At 40.0% G+C, this 5683-nt stretch overlaps 1 pseudogene; it reads left to right on the forward strand.

Annotated features, from left to right (window-relative positions):
• Positions 1 to 2140: 2140 nt before the first annotated feature.
• Positions 2141 to 3105, forward strand: LOC139701574 (transcription factor JunD-like; annotated as a pseudogene).
• The last annotated feature ends 2578 nt before the right edge of the window (positions 3106 to 5683 follow it).

Genomic DNA, 5683 nt, shown 5'->3' on the forward strand with positions numbered 1-5683 from the left:
ATAATGGGAATGAAAACTCAGTGTTCATGAGGTGGTCAAATGCACTATACCTGCAGGTTACATTTATATACTGTGTTTATACCTGTGGTCCACTGCCTTCTTGGAATTTACTTATGAAAAATAAGTAGTAGGGTAAAATCAATAAAATTATGATAACAACTGCAGAATATTCAATCAAGGACAGGTCCACTTTGAGAAGTTATCCTGACTGTGTAGGAAGAGCATCATGGGGCTAGACCTCCTTTCCCTGACTTCTGCCTCCTCCTCTCTCTCCATCATCCTTCCCTCCCTCAGTCCCTTGTATCCTCCCTTCCTCCCTTGCACAATAGTAAGAACACTAAGTAGGATACATGTACTCTGAAAACATATAAGTGAACTTTATACTATTGTAAAGTGTAAGTACAGAATTTTGCTGCAAATATCTAGAAGTTGTTTATTTTATGCAATTAAAATTTTATATCCATTGAAGAGTAGCACCCCATTTCACCCTAACCACATTTCTTTGCAAACAACATGCTTCTCTCTCTCTCTCTCTGTATGTGTGTGTGTGTGTATATGTGTATATATATATATATATATATATATATATATATATATATACATATATATATACATATATATATATATAAATTTAGACACATGGTCTCATTCAGTTGCTTAGGGCCTGGCTAACTTGATGAGGCTGGTTTTTTACTTGTGTTCCTCCCACCTCAGCTTCTCAAACCACTGGTATTCAAGGTATGTCCCACTGTACCCAGCTCACTTAATGGTTTTTCATAGAGATTATTTTGTGTTTCAGACTTTATACTCTTCTCAGGTGATGTGTAAGTAATTTCTCTCATTCCAACAGTTGAATCTTTTCCCTGTTCATGCTTTACTATGCTGTGCAGAAGCTTTTGGTTTAGTGGAATTATACTTGTCTGCTTATGGTTCTCTTCCCTGTCCTTTTAATGTCATAACCAAAGGACCATTTCCTAAAACAATGTTGTAAAGTGTTTCTTTTGTGTTTTCTTTGTATATTTTGCTCACAAACATATGCTCTTCTTTCTTTTTTTCTATTTTAGATTGAAAAAATAGCAACTTCATCTGCTTGTGTTGTATAGCAGGATATTTCATCTTTCTACATACGGATTTCCAGTTTTCCCAGCACCAATTGTAGAAGAGGCTATCTTTTCTCCAATTTATGTTTTGGTCACCTTTGTCTAGTATGGATTGGTCTATATGTATTTTGATATTGGGTTTCCTTTTTCTTTCTTTCTTTCTTTTTTTAATTATTTCTCTGTAGTATAGTTTAAGGTCTAGTATTGTGATGTCTATTGATTCAATCATTTTGTTGAGAATTGCTTGTTGAGAAGGACTATTGGGGCTCTCCTATTTTTTCAATGAATTTCACGATTGCTTTTTCTAGTTTTATGAAGAGTGTCATTGGACTTTTAAAAGGAATTGCACTGAATCTGTATAAGTATTTTGTTAGTATTGCCGTTTTGACTATGATCATTCTTCCTACCAAGAGCATGGGAGATCTTCAATTTCTATCTTCAGTGTTCTGTGGTTTTCATTGTAGAGGTATTTTTACCTCTTTTTTAGATTGATTCAAAAGTATTTTATTTTATTCTTTCTTTTTCTTTTTTGAGGCCACTGTTAATGGGGTGGTTTTCCTAATTTTTATTACACTGAATTCATTGCTTGAGTATAGAAATTAATTTGGTTTATCGGTGTTTATTTTATATTCGGCTATTTTGCTGAATTTATTAGACAAGAAAATTTTCAAATGAAATTTTTTGGATTTTGTAAATATAGAATCATGTCATTTGTAAATAGTGATAGTTTGATTTCCTATGTTTCTATTCATTTATCTATTCATTTATTTATTAAAGATAAATGAATAGAAACAGGTTTTGAATAGAGCTTCAAGGATGATGTTGAATTGAAGTGGCAAAAAAAAAGGCATCCTTTGCCTTTTTTTGAATTTTAGAGGAAATGCTTTAATTTTTTCTCCCTTAAGAATAATGTTTCTGAGGAGCCGCCACAGAAGGCCCAGGCGCAGCGGCCACTGCCTGGGTGGGCACAGGGCTGAATGGGCAGGGGAGGGGAGCGAGCCCCCAGGGAGGCCATGGACAGGCCTCCCAGACCGGGCGCAATGGTGATGCAGAGGCTGGAAACACCCTTCTAAGGTGATGAGGCGCTGAGCAGCCTGGGCAATGGCGTCAGTGGCAGCAGCAGCAACTTTGCGTGTCCCTGGGGCGCCCCAAACAGCGTCGCAGGCAGAGTGGTGAAGAATGACAGCTGACGTGAGCCTGAGCAAACAAGTGGTGGTGGCGCCACCTCTGGCCCCCCTGCGCAGACTGCACCCCCAGCAGTCACCACGACAGCCTGCTCTCCAGCCCGACCTGGGGCTGGTCCAACCACGCTGACCAACCATCCAGACCAACGGGCTGGTCACAACCACGCTGAGGAGCACGCAGTTCTTCTACCCAAGATGGTGGCCAGGGAGAAGCAGGAGTTCACCGAGGACTTTGTCAAGGCCCTGGAGGATTTGAACAAGCAGCACCAGCTTGGCTGGGTGCAGCCCAGCTGCTGCTGCAGCCTCGCAGGAGGACCCTCTGGCACGGCATCGGCGCCACTCTCCCAGCTGGCACCGGTCTTCCTAAACCTGAGCCACTACAAGGATGGCGCTGGGGGTGCTGGGGATGCTGCCACTGTCGCCTTCTCCTCCTAGCCCGTTCCCTTCTCACAGCCGCTGCCACCCAGTGATTTACTGGGGCCGCTGTGCCTAGCTGTGCTCAAGGAAAGCCACAGATGGTGCCCACCTTGCCAAGCTTCGGAGAGAGCCTGCTGTCGCCAATCGACATGGACATGCAGGAGCTCATAAAGGCTGAGCCGAAGCAGCTGCTCAACAATATCGCAGCCTCCAAGTGCCCCAAGGGCAAGCTGGAGCATCTCTCACCTGGAGGAGAAAGAGAAGAGCTCAAGAGTCAGAACACGGAACTGGCGTCCTCCAGGAGCCTGCTGCCCAAGCAGGTGGCGCAACTCAAGCAGAAAGTCCTCAGCCATGTCAATAGCAGCCGCCAGCTTCTACCCCAGCACTAGGTGCCCTGGTACTGAGCCCAAGCACAGGGCGCATCCTCGCCCGCCTCCTCTTGAGGGGCGGGCTTGCAGGGGGCGGGGATTGAGCTCCCAGGAGTTGGTATGGTGCTGCCCTGGCGACCCCCTCCAAGAGGGTGCCCAGGACTTGGAGAGGGCGCCTTGGACTTGACAAGCTGGACTCCCTGCTTCTGGGGGGTTGGGGGCGAGCGCATGACACCCCCTCGTACTGCCTCTGTTCCCCGTGCTGCCGCCAGATGTCACACAAACCCAGGGCCTAGCCGCCCCTTCTACACACTGCTGCAGAAGGGGCTCTGTGCGGCGCAGCCTTCAGCCTGCCTTTTCTTTTACTTTTTTTTTTTTTTTTTTGCCTTTGGAAGAAAGAAGAACAGAGTTTTAGATTCTTCCGTATTTATGTTTCTACTCGGGAACAAAGGGTTGTGTGTGCGTGTGTTTCTTTGTGTTGGCTTTTTTAAAAGAAATGGGAAGGAAAAAAAATCACCCTTTTTCTCACTCTCGCTACCCCCTTTTGTCCTTCGGACACTTTTTGTTCTTTGTTTTTGTTTTTGTTTTGTGAGGAGTCCACATTCCTGTTTGTAATCCTTTGTCCAGTTTTGGTTCTGTTTTCAGTAAAATCTCCTTACTCAAAAAAAAAAAAATAAATAAATAAATAAATAAAAAAGGAGGAGAAGAAGAAGAAGAAGAAGATTTCCCTTGTGTTTACCATAAACAGCTTTTGTAGTGTTAAGATATTTTTCTATTATATATAGTTTTCTAGTGTTTTGACCATGTATTTAGTCAAATGCTTTTTCTGCATTTGTTGAGATAATTTTTTTGATTCTTGTCTTTACATCTATTTACTTAAAAAAATGTTTATTGATTTCCATGTGTTTAACCAACCCTGCATCCCTGGGACAAAGCCCACTGATCATGTTGTACAATATTTTTAATATGATTTTGTATGTTGTTTGCCATAATTTTATTGAGAATTATTACATCTCTGTTCATCAGGAATACTGGCCTGAAATGTTCTTTCCTTGATGTGTCTTTGTCTGGTTTTTGCATCAGGTTGATATTAGTTTCATAGAATGAGGTTAGAAAGTTTTGCTATTTTCTATTTCATAAAATAATTTTAGACAAATTGGTGTTCATTCTTTTTTCAATTTCTTGTAGAACTGGGCTGAGAATTCTTCTGACAATGTTTTTTTTTTTTTTTTTTTCTTAGTTGTTAGGCTTGTGATAAACGCTTCCTTGAGAGAATTAATGTAGTACACTCAAGACTTCATGCTTTAGAGGAGAAATGCCTACCTTAACATTAGCCTGCTTTGACAAATGTTAGTCCTCAATAACAATATTTTTTAAACATTTTTTGTTTTCCCCAGAAGAGGACTGACACCTCCAAGATTCCTTTCTTTAAACACGTGTGTGTGTGTGTGTGTGTCCAGTGTTTTGTGGTCACTTGTTAAAACTTCATTAAATAACACAGCCATGACTTCAATTTGGGTATTTTACTCAAAATTTTTAGTCCACATCTTAAGTTTTTGATCCATACAACACTTAAAGTAGCTATAATTCCTATCAGAGTTTCTACATGGAAGTATGAAATGATGGGATAAAATATTTTAACACTCTAACTCTCCAATATTATCCAATTTATTGCTAATGGAGTGTAATGTCATTCATACTCTTGACATAATTCTCCTGAAATAAATGTGAAAACCTTTGAAATAAATGAAACATAAGAGGATCAGTCAAGGGAAGTGACAGAGCCCCCATGAGAGCAGGATGAAGATTATGAAATACTTCTGAATTAAAAGCTAAGTTCCACGAAAGGTGGAATCAACATTTTTCATGTGTGTGTGTGTGTTTGTGTGTATTGGGATAATTACTTCACTAAGATATTTAGGTATTTGTAGAGTAGGAGAATATAAGATACTATTACAGTGTTAAGAAATAGGGAAATAAAAGGAGCCCTATCATAAACATCATGCTGAATTTAGCTGGAAACCCAAATGTGAAGCCTAGAGATGTTTTGTAGAAAGAAACAAAGTTAAGCAAATAGATCATCAGTTCTCTTGCTGCTGAGGACAGAGTAGAACATAATAGTTTACAGACATATTTTTAATAAATTCAATAAAATGCTTCATTTCAAGGGAAACTAATAAACCAGGCTGTGGTAGAAAAAAACTGTCAAGTTCAACTTGTTAAACTGTTTTTGACACATCTATGACCAAGAAGAAAAATGACTATTTCCCATGAATAAACTCAGTAATAACAGAAAGTCTTTTCAGATAAGTGGCTACACTTTGAATAATGCTGCAATATTCATTAACTCTGCTGCCTCTTCCAGAATAGTCCCTCAGGGCCTGAAAGACACATGAATACAAAGAAATAGGTAGCCAGGGCTTTGAGTTTCTTCAAGAAAAATTTCATTTTTCCCCAGCTTTGGCCATCCTGACATCAATGTGTGGATTCAGATATTTGGAGCAAAGCTGTACTCTGATGATCCAATTACCTTTTTCTTTTAAAATAAAAAAAAAAAAAATTTTTCTATAGAAAATGCTTACTTTACCTGAACATCCAAAGTCTGTTGTTATTC

This window comes from Marmota flaviventris, chromosome 13, assembly GCF_047511675.1.
Source record: "Marmota flaviventris isolate mMarFla1 chromosome 13, mMarFla1.hap1, whole genome shotgun sequence".
Taxonomy (NCBI): domain Eukaryota; kingdom Metazoa; phylum Chordata; class Mammalia; order Rodentia; family Sciuridae; genus Marmota; species Marmota flaviventris.